The sequence below is a fragment of the Ornithodoros turicata genome, chromosome 6 (genome assembly GCF_037126465.1).
Source record: "Ornithodoros turicata isolate Travis chromosome 6, ASM3712646v1, whole genome shotgun sequence".
NCBI lineage: Eukaryota > Metazoa > Arthropoda > Arachnida > Ixodida > Argasidae > Ornithodoros > Ornithodoros turicata.
The window spans coordinates 10070874-10089685 of record NC_088206.1 but is presented as its reverse complement, the minus strand read 5'-3'; the positions used below and the strand labels follow the sequence as shown (position 1 = coordinate 10089685).

Below are 18812 nucleotides of genomic sequence, written 5' to 3'. Positions count from 1 at the left end.
TCCGAACGCTATGATAATGGACATGAAATGCTTGGCAATGCGTGGCAACTTGGACGTGAACCATGTCCACAGAACACCTTTCAATGGAGCTCTGTGCAGTGATGCGGTATTCTTGAACACCACTGTATTTCCTTCTGCCCTGCTTTGCTTGTTTTGCAAATAGAGACCATTGTGACACATACCCCTTCATTCAGTTGTCAAACAGACCTGAGCCTTTCTTCCAGCCTCTGTGCAGAAGCCATTGACAAAAGGTGCATTCCTTCCGTCCGGACATTATAGTTCGGCCCCCGTCGACACTTACTATCATGGCTTACGATTGCTTTTTCTCACGGTCAGCGTAACTTATCGCAAACTTCAAAGAGAACTTGTAGCTCGCTGCTTCCCATCACCGTAGTCCGAGTGCTCGTCTCCAGCAACTTCATCTTCCCTCGTTTGTGTGGCTAGGCGGCAACAGATGGCAACAGTGGTGAGACATGTGGCCTCTAGAGAACAGCTATTGGGATATCATCACATAATGGCCTCTGCCATGCGGTGCAACCTTGTGGTGGCGACGACGACGTGGACGATGATGATGATTGGAGTATTTATGACGCACAAGCAGCTCAGGCTATAGTGCGCCAAAACGGTGGTGAAAATTGTGATTCGTTAAACTTGAACGGTTATACTAAAAGCAATATAGTACTAGGCCAATTGAGACGTACACTACTGGACAGAAGTTCACGCTACGGCGAATTACTTCCTCGGAGTGACACGCAAGCAGAAAATGGGACCGTACCATGGAGGTAAGAAACTAAGCAGATGCCTTAAGCGCCAATCCGAATGCAAGCGGGCGTGCTGTGGCCCGCGCATGGCATTGTGGTTAGTTGCCCACACACGTGACCCATAAACGTCACTGCCATACGTCATAAAACATGGCGTCCTCCATGCCCGCGGCGTATCTTACCTGAATACAGAGACGAGCCCCGGCCGAATAACTTGCTTACGCTTTCACAACATCTTTGGAGTTAGAAGTTATCATACCCGTTGAAACACAAAATAGACAAGCTCTGTGTGGAAGCAATGGATCACTAAATCGCTAGAAGATGTACGCACGTCATCGTGACATTGCTTGGGTTTTCTTCTGTTTTGCTGATGTTTTGCTGTGATTTATCAAGCAGCAAATGTCATCACACAGTCTTCAAAGTATTGTTCAAAAGGACTCCTTGAAGGTAAGAGGATTGCTGAAGATGAGGTTTGCTAACCCTGCAAGCCTCCGCGCAGACCACCATAACACCGAAACATGTGGGGATCACGTGACCGGGGAACTAGATGGGCGTGGTATTGCCAGGAGCGACCGCTAGAGGAGTCCCACAGCCCTCTGTGGTTATCGCCCTCTCCTTACCTCCATGGACCGTACGGACTTACAGACGTGTACGTATAGGTTACCAAGTCGCATGTTTGTAAGTCGGTACTGCACCATTCGCTGCTATAGCGTGTCACTCTCAGGACGCATTGCGCCAGGGCGTGTTCCATGAAATGAAATAAAACGTGGCGATGTCACGTCGAGACTGGGAGGCACCCGGGTTCGAATCCCGCTGCCGGCTGTGCTGTCTGTTTTTTTTCCTGGATTTTCGTCGGGCGCTTTCAGACACATGTAGGCGCAGTTCCCTTGATAACTACATGAAACTTGCTTACATGTTCCCTTGCTTCTTACATGAAACTCGCTCGTCAACTGCCTCCTTTCTGACAAACACATGGGAGCCTTAGCTGGTACGCGATGGTCTCATTTAATCAAAGCAGCGACTGGCCTCTTATTGGCAACGGGCAACATATCGGGAGCCGCACGTCTACTCAGCCGTGGCGGTTGAAGAAAAGGCACCAGCAGCGGGATTCGAACCCGCAACCCTCTGATTTTCGGTCAGAGATGCTACCAACTATACACAGTGCCGGCTACCGCCTCTTCTACGTACCAAGCCACGCTACGAATCAGGATGTCGCGCTCTCACCCCCGGCACATTATCTTTTACGTTGTCCCCCCAGTCCCCCCACATTCACAAGAAATTGAAGAGAGAAGAAGAACAGCCGTTTTAGCCAGAAAATGCCGACAGCGTTTTATTTTTTGCAGGAAAAAATCGTGCTATGTATTAGAGAAACCGCATACTGCTATGGGACGAGTTTTACGTACGATTTACCAATGTGGAACACCGTCGACGATGTTACGGAACGACGAGCGACGTAAAACGAAATACAAATCACATTCTGTGGGATTCTGTGCATTTTCCAGAAGTTTTCTTTGAATCACATCCTCCCATGTCATGCTGCGTCGTGTGGCACGCTACAAACTACTGCATTTCACGTCTAGCGTATGGATATTGTAGCCGTAAACCGTAGCACAAAAACATCCACACGAAAGCTCAGGAAGTCATGTGGTTTATGCTTTATCCTGCTTGGTTGTTTCTTTGTTTGTCCTATTTTTCGTTGCTGACCTGTTTCTTTCTTTTTGTTTACCAACAAACGCGTTTTGGAGTAGCCAGTTCTGACTGGGTCGGGACTAACCTCTCCATATTTTTCGTTCTTTTCCAATCCAATCCAATCCAATCCAATCATGTGGTTGCACACTATGCAGACTCAAAAGAAATACCAGAGCACAAATTGCCACTTAGAAATTGTGTTTTTGGAAATGTGGGGTCTGAAGAGTTAGGGCATAGCATAGATCCTAGAAATCAAATCATTGGGTGCACCTTATCCAACTGTAGAGTGCAGTTTCAACTCACAACTCAGCCCACGGGGTGTAAAAGTGTCAGAGGCAATTTATGTGACTTGTCGTCCTGGGTGACATCATTGGCCAGCCTCGGAACTAATTCCGTACTCAGGGGTTATTGCACAAATCACTTTGTATTTAATATTTATCATGTAGGACATGATAAGCAATATGTAAGTTGCAACCCTGTCTGCAGCATTCTCGACTGCCTCTTACCTTTACAGTTAGAGACAGATTACCAAACCATTCGCAAAGGGCAGTCTTACAGGGCCCATGTACTTGTCGTCATGGAAGTTATGCGTTAGCATACCCATTGCACATGGCAGCACAATTATGTTCTTGGTCATCCATCTAATCTTCTGAACCATTTGTGTGGATGCATACAAAATTATTTTTATGTGCATGTTGTACCTTCCTAGTACTACATGTGCACACAAATAACAGGGAATATATGCGAAGCTGCAAAAAACAATGCTAGACTCTACCATCATTGTGCCCCTTCAACTTCTCTACATTTATGTCTGGTGAACAGGGAATATCTCACTAGAAAACACGACATTTGTGTATTGTTTGGCAAGCAAATAAATACCTTTATTCACATTTTCCATCAATCAAGAATGTTGGGACCTGGTGCAGATATAAATGTCAACAAGGAAAGTACTTACAAATTATTCCTATGTATTCAAATGCAGATATGACAATTCTCTTTTTATACCTCAGCACAGTACAGTTTCAAAATTAACACACTGCACAGCATCAGCAATCTAGTGTCTCAAGAAGGGAATCACATAAAGCCCCAATAATAGCCTCCGCAATCAAAGTTCCAAAAGACAAAGTAGTTTTAAAAAATCTGAATAATCATTTGTCATTGTGATGTGTACTACTATGTAGAGTTCATGAATGGAACATGTTACCTCATTGCATTGCCTCCATGTGAGCACTAGAACAGGCAGCTTTGCAGGTTGCTGTTTCCGTGTTTTTCTATGCTCTTTTCGTTTTTTTTTTTTGCAATAGCAAACATGGCCATATGAAATACAAACAGCCAAGGACAGGATGAGACAACTACAATGCGACTGCTAGCTCTCAACTGATATATTTATTAGCGGACTCTGGAATATACACATATATGCTGCTAAACAAATGACAATTTAACCAACAGAATAAGAGACAAGAAAAAGGGGTTATACGAGGGGCGTTCATGTCAAACCGAGACTTTTCATTTCTCGCAAAAGTAAAACGAACTTACAGGCGAGAAATTAGTTTTATTTTTCAACGTAATCTCAGCTGCACTAATACAGTTGTCCCAGCGTGTCACGAGAGCTTGGATGCCAGCAGTGTAGAAATCCTTACCGGCGCGTAGCAGCCATGATCGGACCGCATTCTTGACCTCGTCGTCGCAGCTGAAGTGGCGGACCCGAAGGAACGCCTTCAGTGGCCCGAAGAGATGGAAATCGCTGGGGGCGAGCTGTGGGCTGTAAGGGGGATGTGGCAGCAACGCCCAGCCAAGTTCCTGTAAGGTGCGTGTCGTTAGATGCGCGGTATGCAGGCGTGCATTGTCCTGTAGGAGGAGGACTCCTTGGTGATGTGGCCCGGCAGCTTCTGCTTCAGCCCCTTATGCACATCCCTGAGAACCTGTCCGTAGTATGCACTATTGATGGTGATACCACTGGGCAGAAAATCAACATGAACAACGCCAGCCTTGTTCCAGAAAACCGTGGAAAAACGTTGAATGTTCTCAGGAACTCTGACACTGGGCTCTGAGCCGCCCCGGCCAGGATCGTCCTGCACTGATGTACGGCCGTCTCGGAACCGTTTGCACGACTCAAACTCTTTGCTGCGGCTAAGTGTATCGTGGCCATACTGAGCCTGAAGTCTTCTGTAAATTTCAGATGACTTTACGCCTTCACTCACGAGAAACTTCATGACTATATTCACTGTTCGATGTGCGCGCTCACCTCGTTGTCGGCCATCTTGTCCAGCACGTGTCTTCTGTTTTGCACAAACTTTGGACCACCACGTGGTGAACACGGAGGCCTGTCGCGTGTGAAAATGACGAAAAAGAAGTAGCGCGAGCCATTTGTACACATAGGAGACAGAAAGTCCCGGTTTGACTTGAACACCCCTGGTATATCTTCCCTCTCTCCTCATTCTATTTCACAGCCAGCCCTAGTACCTCTGGGAGTGTGCCCGTGTGTCCCCTTTGAGATAACGTATCTCGGACAGAAGCAAATCCAACAGCGAACTGCTTACACATGCAACTGTCTTGGATTTCTCTAACCACTTGTTGTTTAAACGCAGCCTTGATCTCTGTGTTCTGGAAATTTACGCAGCATCCAGAGTCCCTGCAATGTGTTGCCAAGTTTCTTGAGGGCATCAAACGTCTGTCCTTGCTGCGTGTGTTTCACTATGGCTCTCAGATACAAACTACACCATTTCAACACCGTAGGAAACACATATTTGTACGCGTTACGCGTTACTTGTAAAAGTAATTTATGTAATTTTACAATTACATAAAACCTAATGTAATTCCGGAAGTAATTAATTACTAAGAAAGTAATTAATTACAACAATTCAATTACTTGCAATTAATTACTTTACAGGTCTGACTGCGAATGACGCTACGTCTTTTAACAACGTGAAAATCGCATTGAATTTTAAGTCATAAAGGGACGCTGCATAATCCAAAAACAAAAAGAAAATACCTTGGAATGTCTGTCGCCCTGTAATGGCGCTCGAGAGTGCGAAAACTTGTAACTTGGGGTGAGCAGCCTCCCGGTTACCTCTGCGGAGAGTGATGAAAATGGTGCAGTGAACTTGGCATCATCCATCATGTCCAAATTCCCAAACTGCCTTCAGCCACAACATTGGGCATGGAGGAGGCATCAATAAATCGTTGCACATTCCCCGCGAGGGTCGCCCAGTGCCCTGATCCACGTAGTCACTGGAAGGCCTGGACATGAAATACGTTCTTTTTTTAGCAAAATCGAAGGCAAGGATTGCGACAGAGAGGACACTTTTGCTTTTTACATGAAACTCGCTCGTCAACTGCCATCTTTCTGACAAACTCATGGGAGCATAAGTTGGAGCGCGATGGGCTCATTTAGTCGAAGCATCAACTGGCCTCCAACGTATTGGGAGCCGCATCTCTATTGAGCAGTGGCGGTTGAAGAAAAGGCACCAGCAGCGGGATTCGAACCCGCAACCCTCTGATTTTCGGTCAGAGATGCTACCAACTACACAGTGCTGGCTACCGCCTCTTCTACGTACCAAGCCACGCTAGGAAACAGTGTGCCATGCACCCCCAGCGCATTGTCTTTTACGTTGTTCCCCAGTCACGCCCACATTCACGCAGAGTAACACATCCCGACTTGCTCCACTGTGGCACCTTATGGTGGTTACTCGGAGACGTGTCATAGCAAGTGGTCCTTTTGCAAGAGTCCTCCGGGAGTCTGGAGAACATACCGTGGGTGAATGGCTTTGCATACCGCTGTTTTGCAACATCTGCAGCCTCTCTATGCGCTGGTGGTCCGGCAGTCGAGTGCGCCGCTCTGTCATTGCAACTCTGTGGCTGCCGTTTGGGGGCGTGCTATACCGGAGCGATTTGCCTCCTGGTGTCCTCCAGTGGCGTTGAGTGAATAAGATTGCGCACATCTATTTGTCTGCATCAATAGCCGGTCCGTTGGCCTGAAGGATATTTGGGTGAGTTGATAGTATTTCACGCTGTGTAGCTACTGCTGGCCTGTGAATGGCTCCTTAGTGGCGCGTTATAAAGAACGTTCTACCTGTCAGTGTTTTCCAGCCTTCTAATGGTGTTTCTTCTTCGTATAACAGGAAGGTTTCTGGAGCTATGCGGTCTCCCTGGTGTGTACCTGCAGCTACATTTCTTTGAAGCTTCAGCGTAACTGCGAAGGCTTCTGCGGGATGTTTGGCATTGGCATTCCTTAGGTTCCACAGAACCATGAATAAGTAGCAGGCACATTGGCGCCCATGATAAGGTTCTGTGGAACCTAAGGAAAACGTCGTTGACACCAGGCGCTCTCCAGAGCGAGTTGATTCTGTTGCGCACCACTAGGCCGATATATGGCGATAAAAAGATATACGGTGGGATGTGAGGAACGAAGTTGATGTGAGTTTCGTTCTGTAGAGCATTGTCCATGAATAGAGCTGACAAGCTTTCTGTGGATGGTTGTTTGTAGTGGTCTCCCCAGGCATGCTGGAACAATAGCTGTCAAATTAGGATCGATGAAAGAGAGATTATCAGCAGGTGGTAGGTATGCCTTCCAGAGTCCTCTCGATTTTTCGGTCGTCGTTTTTCTTAGATAGGCTTTGGAGTTGGCTTTCGAGAAAGGTATGGCGTTGAGCTCTGTCTTGCTTAGAGCTTCCTTGGCTGTTTCGTCGGCTGCTTCATTCCCAGATATACCACAGTGGGAGGGAATCCACCGCAGTGTTACACTGTGTCCTGACTCTACGGCATCGATGAGTGTGGTGAGGATATAAAATAGTTTGTGCACCTATAATTCAAATCCCTTCTTTTAATGATAACTTCTAAGGAGGACTTCGAATGTGCGCAGATGAGCCAAGTTTTCGGGTGAGATTTCTTCATGTGGAATCGTGCCTTGAATATACCTTGTAGTTCAGCAGCGTTAGATGAGGTGCCATGCGAGAGCCTGTACCCCTTCCGCGTGGTTTGGGATACATACGCTTTCAGATCTTCTGTAGAGGAACCATCTGTATAGATGTATAGACTGTTTTTGATGAGAAGATGCCCTAAAGATATGCTAGGGGCAATGTCTTGAGCACGGAGGCGTCCGTTTCTGATTTCTTATTGACTCCCGGAATTTCTGTGTGTACTTCCGGGTGCGGTAGGATCCAAAAGGGCTGTGCTTGTTGAAGCGTGTGAACACTTCACTTAATCTGTATAATCTGTTGATGATCTCTGTCGGGTTGATTGTACAGCCTGCTATTTAGTCATTGCTGGGCTGTGATTGCTTCATGGTGGACATTCAGCAGCAGAAAGAACACAGACAGGAATTGGAGAAGATTTGCTTGGTTGATGGCCGGTATAGTGAGCGATTTGTCTGCCAGTGTTCTTTCGTGGTGTGGAGAAATAGGCCGAGGACGAATAGCATTGGGCGTCGCTAAGTTGTCATATCAGTAGTGTTATCTTCCACTTACTCATGGCTGGACTGTAGTTGGTTCGTGGCGCGTTATATCGAGCGATGTGGCTGCCGGTGTTCTCCGGAGGTCTGGAGAAAACTGCGTGAACGCGTTCCGCTGTGCACCGCTATACTGGTATATGAATAGTCTCCCGACAGCCTGGAGAATATACGACGCGCTGAGAGCGTTGCCCGCCTCTGAGTCATTGCAATATGTATCAACACCAACATCGACTATGTATCGAACACCATCGGCAATATGTATGCCGATATTGCATACATATCGACATATCGACATTGCATATTGCATATATATTGCCGATGGTGTTCGGTGACCTGGAGGAAATATCGTGGGCGCCAATGTGCCTGCTACTTATTCATGGTTCTGTGAAACCTAAGGAAAACGTCGTTGACACCAGGCGCTCTCCAGAGCGAGTTGATTCTGCTGCGCACCACTAGGCCGATATATGGCGATAAAAAGATATACGGTGGGTTGATGTTATGGGACACCGCTAAACCAGATCCTCCATGGCCCTTCGATGTTCTGGCGGACCTACAGCTGGCTGATGGTGTTCGTCCTCTGTTAGGCTGCTCTGTCCATGGTCCTCCGGTAGTCCGGAGGAATTGCGAAGGCTTGATGGTATTTCCTACCGCTAGACCAGTTCCTCCATGGCTCTCCGATGGTCTGGAGAACCTGCGGCGGGCTGATGGTGTTGCCCACCGCGAGGCCACTCTGTCCACGGTCCTCCGATGGTCTGGAGGACATCCAGCGGGCTGATGGTGTTGCCCAAGGCTGGGATACTCTATACATGGTCCTCCGATGGTCTGGAGGACCTGCGGCGGACTGATGTTGTTGTCCGCCGCCTTGTCGCGCACTAGTTCAGGGAGCGGGAAGAACTACCCGCTCCTGAACTTGGCGACGGTGGCCTAGAGTACTGGATTTGCTCTTCTGGGACGCCTTCCGGCCACAAAGCTCTGTTGACCCCTTGGATCCACGCCTGGATCCGCACTCGCATGGCCTCCGACACTGGTCGGGGTTCGGATCCTGAGCTTGACAGGTGCTCCTCTATGGACTCGACGTCCAACACGAAGCCTTGGAGGCTCTTTACGCACATGAAATAGACGACCGTTAAGGCCATCAGCGAAGTGAAGGCGGCGGCAGCCAACAGGCCGCGGCCTCCTGGGATGTCGAGGTGCACTAGAACTGTCCCGGCGGCAAAAAGTGCCCCGGACAGCAGGAATAATGCGATCACGATGCCGTACTTCATATTCCTGGAGGTTCGGAAGTCAGCCATGACGACAGCTAATACTGAAAAATTAGCAGAAATGAAGATATTCCTTTCTCGTTTCTTGCATATTTTTCATCGTCTTCTCACAGTGATTTATAATAGTGACAATCTAAAAAAATAGAAGGCATAACACCCACATGAATGACCGTATGATTTTCAATGATTCAAAATGATTCTTGAACTCCGTGTACCAGCAGTGTACACCAATGAGTCAGTCACGGTTGGTGAGTAGACCCGATCACCAGTGTTGGGGATAGCAGAGGGTACGATGCTAGTTACTAGAGGCGAATTCCATTGTCAGAGCTATGTGGTCCTGGGTCCTAGAACCAGAGCTGGATTCGTTTGCTCCCGTTGGAGAACAATAATCGTTCTATTGGTGGATCTTTGTCAGGCATGAAATGTTCCATTGCGTGAAGTGTGTGTGTATGGGGGGGGGGAGCAGCATACCATTTCCTGCACACATTGGGAAGGGTTTACCGGCCCACTTACATAGATTCCCATTAAAAAAAAACAACGACCGAAATAAGTGACTATTCCCCGGTCCTATTGCGGCTAGCTATAAAATTAGTGATGGACTAGTGTGACTTCTTCCACCCTACACCCTTAGGAAAAAAAAGGAGTAATATTACTCCTCTTAGGGTCGAAAAGCATTGGCACAAAAAATAATCCCTTTCGGGAATAAATGAATGTCACAGAGTGGAGACTACATTTCAGGCTCTATTCTAAGAGTCCCAGGTACACAATTCTTGTCCATGCACGACAATGCTTTGAATCAAACCGTCAACCGTGATATATCGAGTGATATAAAATCTTGCGACATACATAGGACACAATTTGTGAAGAAAGAGGCGCTAACTGTTTCTTACTTTGTGTGGGTGGAAAATTGCTATAAGTTGGCTCAGTTATGCAGCCTTATGCCATCAAATTGACCGAGAGCACAAATACAGGGTGTTCAAAATTAAGCTTTCACGCGCGCTACGCAAACACAGCGATGACAGGAAACCGGATGATAACTTTACGCCACTTGTGTAAGGAACAGGTGCTGCTAATTATGTCGCACCTGTTTCTTACTCAAGGAACAGAAAAAGCAGCACCAGTTTTCTTTTGTTCGCCTATTTATAAAGTGCTAGTGAAAGCTTAATTTTGAACACCCTGTATACGTAGAGTGTGTGTGTAGAATGTTCAGTGACAATTTGCAGTCCCGGGGAGGAAATATCAGGGTTAAGGGACTAAAATAGGGACTAATTGCAGTCTATAGGGGACGAGAAGCTGCAATTACTCCCCATTTTATTCCTTTTTTTTTTCTTATAGTGTAGCTTAGTGATCATCCGGTTTCCTAACCTGACTTTATTCTTTTGAACATTGCACAGGACCAATGTCCTCCTCCTTCAACCTTCTCACTTGGACAACGCTACTATCGAACGACAACTGCTATGTATAGTTCGTCGTGGTTCCGATAGGGCGAAGCAACGAATCATTCGCTGATTACTGAATAAGGTAAGGTTGAGTCGATGCGTGATGAGGTTGGAAAACCTTTCTTTTTGGCCTTCTTCAGACATGGGAAAAGAGCTGACTAGGGAGTGGTTCAGTTACATATGCTACGTATGAAACATTCTGGAGCAGAAGTCAAGTAGTCCACAGCGTGGATAGTGGCTCCTTCTTGAATAAGATCCGAACGCTATGATAATGGACATGAAATGCTTGGCAATGCGTGGCAACCTGGACGTGAACCATGTCCACAGAACGCCTTTCAATGCAGCTAGGTGCTGTGATGCGGTATTTATAAACACCACTGCATTTCCTTCTTGCCTGCTGTGCTTGTTTCCCAAATAGAGACCATTGTGACACACACCACTTCATTCAGCTGTCAAACAGACCTGAGCCTTTCTTCCAGCCTCTGTGCAGAAGCCATTGACAAAAGGTGCTTTCCTTCCGTCCGGACATTATAGTTCGGCCCCCGTCGACACTTACTGTCATGGCTTACGATTGCTTTTTCTCACGGTCAGCGTAACTTATCGGCAAACTTCTAAGCGAACTTGTAGCTTGCTGCTTCCCATCACCGTAGTCAGAGTGCTCGTCTCCAGCAACTTCATCTTCCCTCGTTTGCGTGGCTAGGCGGCAACAGATGGCAACAGTGGCAAGACATGTAGGCGTCTAGAGAACAGCTATTGGGTTATCTAATAATAGCCTCTGTCATGCGGTGGAACCTTGTGGTGGCGACGACGACGTGGACGATGATGATGATTGGAGTATTTATGACGCACAAGCAGCTCAGGCTATAGTGCACCAAAACAGTGGGGAAAATTGTGATTCATTAAACTTGAACGGTTATACTAAAAGCAATATAGTACTAGGCAAATTGAGACGTACGGTACTGGGCAGAAGTTCACGCAACACGCTACGGCGCATTACTTCCTCGGAGTGACACGCAAGCAGAAAATGGGACCGTACCATGGAGGTAAGAAACTAAGCAGATGCCCTAAGCGCCAATCCGAATGCAAGCGGGCGTGCTGTGGCCCGCGCATGGCATTGTAGTTAGTTGCCCACACACGTGACCCATAAACGTCACTGCCATACGTCATAAAACATGGCGTCCTCTATGCCCGCGGCGTATCTTACCTGAATACAGAGACGAGCCCCGGCCGAATAACTTGCTTACGCTTTCATAACATGTTTGGAGTTAGAAGTTATCATACCCGTTGAAACACAAAATAGACAAGCTCTGTGTGGAAGCAATGGATCGCTAAATCGCTAGAAGATGTACGCACGACATCATGACATTGCTTGGGTTTTCTTCTGTTTTGCTGATGTTTTGCTGTGATTTATCAAGCAGCAAATGTCATCACACAGTCTTCAAAGTATTGTTCAAAAGGACTCCTTGAAGGTAAGAGGATTGCTGAAGATGAGGTTTGCTAACCCTGCAAGCCTCCGAGCAGACCGCCATAACACCGAAACATGTGGGGATCACGTGACCGGGCAACTAGATGGGCGTGGTATTGCCAGGAGCCACCGCTAGAGGAGTCCCACGGCCCTCTGTGGTTATTGCCCTCTCCTTAGTTTCTTACCTCCATGGACCGTACGGGCTTACAGACGTGTACCTATAGGTAACCAAGTCACATGTTTGTAAGTCGGTACGGTACCCTTCGCTGCTATAGCGTGTCACTCTCAGGACGCATTGCGCCTGGGCGTGTTCCATGAAATGAAATAAAACGTGGCGATGTCACGTCGAGACTGGGAGGCACCCGGGTTCGAATCCCGCTGCCGGCTGTGCTGTCTGGGTTTTTTCCTGGATTTTCGTCGGGCGCTTTCAGACACATGTAGGCACAGTTCCCTTGCTGCCTACATGAAACTTGCTTACATGTTCCCTTGCTTCTTACATGAAACTCGCTCGTCAACTGCCTCCTTTCTGACAAACTCATGGGAGCCTTAGTTGGTACGCGATGGGCTCATTTAATCAAAGCAGCGACAGGCCTCTTATTGGCAACGGGCAACATATCGGGAGCCGCACGTCTACTCAGCCGTGGCGGTTGAAGAAAAGACACCAGCAGCGGGATTCGAACCCGCAACCCTCTGATTTTCGGTCAGAGATGCTACCAACTGCACAGTGCCGGCTACCGCCTCTTCTACGTACCAAGCCACGCTACGAATCAGGATGTCGCGCACTCACCCCCAGCACATTATCTTTTACGTTGTCCCCCCAGTCACCCCCACATTCACAAGAAATTGATGAGAGAAGATGATTTCCTAAGCTAGCCCAAATGCGGGAAAGAAAAGGGGGGCGCGGTTATTGGGTCGCGATTTGCGCGCACGGTATTGCTCTCTCGTTCGCATTCATGAAAGCTGTTAGTTATGGCGTACATAAGAAAGTAGCTTATTCACATTAATACTCCCATATGCTCATATACGTCGTGCGCATGAGGAGTATGCGCTCGTTATATTACCTTGCGTACGGAAAGCGATTGGCCACGCAGTGTTAAAGGTCAGCTATGCCGATATCCCAAATAGTCGAAACGGTTGTGATATTCCCGAAAGCCCACATCCAGCTCTCCCCAAACTGCACCTTCATTCTCCCAGTTCGGTACAGTACCATGTAAAACAGCAACAACAACAGATAATTCATTCCGAAACGCACATGGGCGCAGCCATTTTTATGACGTAGATGCACCCGAACGGGCATTGTGACGTATATGTGCCTTCGTACTTGTCAGTGGATTTCAGCTACGGCTTTTCGTGGCTTCACGTATCTGTGCTTGAAGTTGACGGACAGCCGGGTTCCGGGGTCTGCTAGTTCCGCGATAAGTAAACAGTGCAGCAGCTGCGAACTCATTCGTGAACCAAGCTCTGTGCAATGTTGTGACTGGAATTCGTCGTTTGAGTTTTTTGAGCACGTACAATTTGTATCAAGTCGCGTCTGCGTTAGCCCCTTTACAGCACTTGCCCATTGTAGGGTCAATTATCTTAGGAACAGCCGTTTTAGGCACAAAATGCCGACAGCGTTTGATTTTTGCAGGAAAAAATTGTGCTAGGTATTAGAGAAACCGCATACTGCTATGGGACGAGTTTTACGTACGATTTACCAATGTGGAACACCGTCGACGGTGTTACGGAACGACGAGCGACGTAAAACGAAATACAAATCACATTTTAAGCTTTTTGTGGGATTCTGTGCATTTTCCAGAAGCTTTCTTTGAATCACACCCTCCCATGTCATGCTGCGTCGTGTGGCACGCTACAAACTACTGCATTTCATGTCTAGCATATGGATATTGTAGCCGTAAACCGTAGCACAAAAACATCCACACGAAAGCTCAGGAAGTCATGTGGTTGCACACCATGCAGACTCAAAAGAAATACCAGAGCACAAATTGCCACTTAGAAATTGTGTTTTTAGAAATGTGGGGTCTGAAGAGTTAGGGCATAGCATAGATCCTAGAAATCAAATCAGTGGGTGCACCTTGTCCAACTGTAGAGTGCAGTTTCAACTCACAACTCAGCCCACGGGGTGTAAAAGTGTCAGAGGCAATTTATGTGACTTGTCGTCCTGGGAGACATCATTGGCCAGCCTCGGAATTAATTCCGTACTCGGGGATTATTGCACAAATCACTTTGTATTTAATATTTATCATGTAGGACATGATAAGCAATATGTAAGGTGCAACCCTGTCTGCAGCATTCTCGACTGCCTCTTACCTTTACAGTTAGAGACACATTACCAAACCATTCGCAAAGGGCAGTCTTACAGGGCCCATGTACTTGTCGTCATGGAAGTTATGCGTTAGCATACCCATTGCACATGCAGCACAGTTGTGTTCTTGGTCATCTATCTAATCTTCTGAACCATATGTGTGGATGCATACAAAATTATTTTTATGTGCATGTTGTACCTTCCTAGTACTACATGTGCACACGAATAACAGGGAATATATGCGAAGGTGCAAAAAACAATGCTAGACTCTACCATCATTGTGCCCCTTCAACTTTTCTACATTTATGTCTGGTGAACAGGGAATATCTCACTAGAAAACACGACATTTGTGTATTGTTTGGCAAGCAGATAAATATCTTTATTCACATTTTCCATCAATCAAGAATGTTGGGACCTGGTGCAGATATAAATGTCAACAAGGAAAGTACTTACAAATTATTCCTATGTATTCAAATGCAGATATGACAATTCTCTTTTTATACCTCAGCACAGTACAGTTTCAAAATTAACACACTGCACAGCATCAGCAATCTAGTGTCTCAAGAAGGGAATCACATAAAGCCCCAATAATAGGCTCCGCAATCAAAGTTCCAAAAGACAAAGTAGTTAAAAAAAATCTGAATAATCGGTTGTCATTGTGATGTGTTCTACTATAGAGTTCATGAATGGAGCATGTTACCTCATTGCATTGCTTCCATGTGAGCACTAGAACAGGCAGCTTTGCAGGTTGCTGTTTTCGTGTTTTTCTATGCTCTTTTCGTTTTTTTTTGTTTCGAATAGCAAACATGGCCATAGTGAAATACAAACAGCCAAGGACAGGATGAGACAGCTACAATGCGACTGCTAGCTCTCAACTGATATATTTATTAGCGGACTCTGGAATATACACATATGTGCTGCTAAACAAATGACAATTTAACCAACAGAATAAGGGACAAGAAAAAGGGGTTATACGAGGGGCATTCATGTCAAACCGAGACTTTTCATTTCTCGCAAAAGTAAAATGAACTTACAGGCGAGAAATTAGTTTTATTTTTCAACGTAATCTCAGCTGCACTAATGCACTTGTCCCAGCGTTTCACGAGAGCTTGGATGCCAGCAGTGTAGAAATCCTTACCGGCGCGTAGCAGCGCGTAGCAGCCATGATCGGACCGCATTCTTGACCTCGTCGTCGCAGCTGAAGTGGCGGACCCCAAGGAACGCCTTCAGTGGCCCGAAGAGATGGAAATCGCTGGGGGCGAGCTGTGAACTGTAAGGGGGATGTGGCAGCAACGCCCAACCAAGTTCCTGTAAGGTGCGTGTCGTTAGATGCGCGGTATGCGGGCGTGCATTGTCCTGTAGGAGGAGGACTCCTTGGTGATGAGGCCCGGCCGCTTCTGCTTCAGCGCCTTATGCACATCCCTGAGAACCTGTCCGTAATATGCACTATTGATGTTGGTAACACTGGGCAGAAAATCAACATGAACAACGCCAGCCTTGTTCCAGAAAACCGTGGAAAAACGTTGAATGTTCTCAGGAACTCTGACACTGGGCTCTGAGCCGCCCCGGCCAGGATCGTCCTGCACTGATGTACGGCCGCCTCGGAACCGTTTGCACCACTCAAACGCTCGCTGCGGCTAAGTGTATCGTGGCCATACTGAGCCTGAAGTCTTCTGTAAATTTCAGATGACTTTACGCCTTCATTCACGAGAAACTTCATGACTATATTCACTGTTCGATGTGCGCGCTCACCTCGTTGTCGGCCATCTTGTCCAGCACGTGTCTTCTGTTTTGCACAAACTCTGGACCACCACGTGGTGAACGCGGAGGCCTGTCGCGTGTGAAAATGACGAAAAAGAAGTAGCGCGAGCCATCTGTACACTTAGGAGACAGAAAGTCCCGGTTTGACTTGAACACCCCTCGTATATCGTCCCTCTCTCCTCATTCTATTTCACAGCCAGCCCTAGTACCTCTGGGAGTGTGCCCGTGTGTCCCCTTTGATATAACGTATCTCGGACAGAAGCAAATCCAACAGCGAAGTGCTTACACATGCAACTGTCTTGGATTTCTCTAACCACTTATTGTTTAAACGCAGCCTTGATCTCTGTGTTCTGGAAATTTACGCAGCATCCTGAGTCCCTGCAATGTGTTGCCAAGTTTCTTGAGGGCATCAAAAGTCTGTCCTTGCTGCCTGTGTTTCACTATGGCTCTCAGATACAAACTACACCATTTCAACACCGTAGGAAACACATATTTGTACGCGTTACGCGTTACTTGTGAAAGTAATTTATGTAATTTTACAATTACATAAAACCTAATGTAATTCCGGAAGTAATTAATTACTAAGAAAGTAATTAATTACAACAATTCAATTACTTGCAATTAATTACTTTACACGTCTGACTGCGAATGACGCTACGTCTTTTAACAACGTGAAAATCGCATTGAATTTTAAGTCATAAAGGGACGCTGCATAATCCAAAAAGAAAATACATTGGAATGTCTGTCGCCCTGTAATGGCGCTCGAGAGTGCGAAAACTTGTAACTTGGGGCGAGCAGCTTCCCGGTTACCTCTGTGGAGAGTGATGAAAATGGTGCAGTGAACTTCGCATCATCCATCATGTCCAGATTCCCAAGCTGCCTGCAGCCACAACATTGGGCATGGAGGAGGCATCAATAAATCGTTGCACATTCCCCGCGAGGGTCGCCCAGTGCCCTGATCCACGTAGTCACTGGAAGGCCTGGACATGAAATACGTTCTTTTTTTAGTAAAATCGAAGGCAAGGATTGCGACAGAGAGGACACTTTTGCTTTTTACATGAAACTCGCTCGTCAACTGCCATCTGACAAACTCATGGGAGCATTAGTTTGGAGCGCGATGGGCTCATTTAGTCAAAGCAGTAACTGGCCTCCAACGTATTGGGAGCCGCATCTCTGTTGAGCAGTGGCGGTTGAAGAAAAGGCACCAGCAGCGGGATTCGAACCCACAACCCTCTGATTTTCGGTCAGAGATGCTACCAACTACACAGTGCCGGCTACCGCCTCTTCTACGTACCAAGCCACGCTAGGAAACAGTGTGCCACGCACTCACCCACAGCGCATTGTCTTTTACGTTGTTCCCCAGTCACGCCCATATTCACGCAGAGTAACACATCCCGACTTGCTCCACTGTGGCACCATATCGTGGTTACTCGGACATGTGTCATAGCAAGTGGTCTTTTTGCAAGGGTCATCCGGGAGTCTGGAGAACATACCGTGGGCGAATGGCTTTGCATACCGCTGTTTTGCAACATCTGCAGCCTCCCTATGCGCTGGTGGTCCGGCAGTGGAGTGCGCCGCTCTGTCATTGCAACTCTGTGGTAGGCCGTTTGGGGGCGTGCTATACCGGAGCGATTTGCCTCCTGGTGTCCTCCAGTGGCGTTGAGTGAATAAGATTGCGCACATCTATTTGTCTGCATCAATAGCCGGTCCGTTGGCCTGAAGGATATTTGGGTGAGTTGATAGTATTTCACACTGTGTAGCTACTGCTGGCCTGTGAATGGCTCCTTGGTGGCGCGTTATAAAGAACGTTCTACCTGTCAGTGTTTTCCAGCCTTCTAATGCTGTTTCTTCTTCGTATAACAGGAAGGTTTCTGGAGCTATGCGGTCTCCCTGGTGTGTACCTGCAGCTACATTTCTTTGAAGCTTCAGCGTAACTGCGAAGGCTTCTGCGGGATGTTTGGCATTGGCATTCCTTAGGTTCCACAGAACCATGAATAAGTAGCAGGCACATTGGCGCCCATGATAAGGTTCTGTGGAACCTAAGGAAACCGTCGTTGACACCAGGCGTTCTCCAGAGCGAGTTGATTCTGTTGCGCACCACTAGGCCGATATATGGCGATAAAAAGATATACGGTGGGATGTAAGGAACGAAGTTGATGTGAGTTTCGTTCTGTAGAGCATTGTCCATGAATAGAGCTGACAAGTTTTCTGTGGATGACTGTTTGTAGTGGTCTCCCCAGGCATGTTGGAACAATAGCTGTCAAATTAGGATCGATGAAAGAGATTATCAGCAGGTGGTAGGTATGCCTTCCAGAGTCCTCTCGATTTTTCGGTCGTCGTTTTTCTTAGATAGGCTTTGGAGTTGGCTTTCGAGAAAGTATGGCATTGAGCTCTGTCTTGCTTAGAGCTTCCTTGGCTGTTTCGTCGGCTGCTTCATTCCCAGATATACCACAGTGGGAGGGAATCCACCGCAGTGTTACACTGTGTCCTGACTCTACGGCATCGATGAGTGTGGTGAGGATATAAAATAGTTTGTGCACCTATAATTCAAATCCCGTCTTTTGATGATAACTTCTAAGGAGGACTTCGAATGTGCGCAGATGAGCCAAGTTTTCGGGTGAGATTTCTTCATGTGGAATCGTGCCTTGAATATACCGTGTAGTTCAGCAGCTGTAGATGAG

The 18812-nt window shown here is 47.0% G+C and overlaps 1 protein-coding gene across 2 annotated transcripts in view; it reads left to right on the top strand.

Annotated features, from left to right (window-relative positions):
* LOC135399023 (trissin receptor-like) overlaps positions 1–18812 on the top strand; it is a 456620-nt gene that overhangs the window by 6962 nt on the left and 430846 nt on the right. Inside the window, exon 2 of one of the 2 annotated variants that reach the window (XM_064630649.1) lies at positions 10556–10682. The exons of the other annotated variant lie outside the window; for it this stretch is intronic. The gene's annotated coding sequence lies outside the window, so the exon portion shown is untranslated. The remainder of the gene's footprint in view (positions 1–10555; positions 10683–18812) is intronic. 2 annotated transcript variants of the gene reach the window in all.